This window comes from Morone saxatilis, unplaced genomic scaffold (genome assembly GCF_004916995.1).
Source record: "Morone saxatilis isolate NCDOM2014 unplaced genomic scaffold, NCSU_SB_2.0 Contig10, whole genome shotgun sequence".
In the NCBI taxonomy this organism is placed as follows: domain Eukaryota; kingdom Metazoa; phylum Chordata; class Actinopteri; family Moronidae; genus Morone; species Morone saxatilis.
In genome coordinates this window covers 9796636-9797435 of record NW_023339652.1, presented here as the reverse complement: position 1 = coordinate 9797435, position 800 = coordinate 9796636, and the positions used below count along the sequence as shown (strand labels likewise).

The 800-nt window shown below is 36.1% G+C and overlaps 1 protein-coding gene across 1 annotated transcript in view; it reads left to right on the top strand.

Moving 5' to 3' along the window:
- Positions 1-800, top strand: part of ano6 (anoctamin 6) — a 13964-nt gene that overhangs the window by 2272 nt on the left and 10892 nt on the right. The gene's annotated exons all lie outside the window — the stretch shown is intronic.

Genomic DNA, 800 nt, shown 5'->3' with positions numbered 1-800 from the left:
TTAGGGTCTTTAATTTTAATTTTAGTTTAATGTATGTTTAATTATGTTTTGTATTTTGTATGCTGCTGGATACTTGAATTTCCCTCGGGATAAATAAAGTATCTATCTATCTATCATGGTAGCAGCCCTGTGAGGCTGTACTTGAGCTGATTACTAATGTTAACATGCTAGTATTTAGCAGGTAAGCTTGAATAAGCTTGAATATAATAAAAGTCTGACAACACTATATCACTTGCTCTTTTTTTAATGTATTTAAACACATACAACAGCATTGTACTTGCTGTGTCACTGAGCATCTGATTGCCTAAGCTGTGGTTTCAAACTGGGTCACTTAAATCAGAGGTTTTGAGGGTTTAAAGTGTTGTTGGGTGCTACAGTACGCTGGTCCTGGGTGCTCTGTTGCAACAAGCACGGCTTCAACTTAACCGCAGGTAAATGGCAGCTAAACCGGATGTATGATGATGTAACTCTATAAAGTCCGTCCCACACAGGTGATTCAGAGGAGCGCCACGTAATATTAATAGGTATTGAGTGTCAGCAAACCATCATTAACTTCTAAGAAAAGTAGTTAGAAATACCACTGGGACGATATACAGTGTTTGTGTTCATCGTTCAATTAAAAAAGTATAAATAATGCATTGGCAATTGGTCTTACAACATATCTATATTTATTTGACTGAGTAAACACTTCACATGTACTGACAAACAGACCTCAACTGCCTCAGTTTGTCAGATAACCCTCTCTCTGGCATTCAAAGTATGTGGTTTTACACAATATAACTATTATTAGTAGTATTATT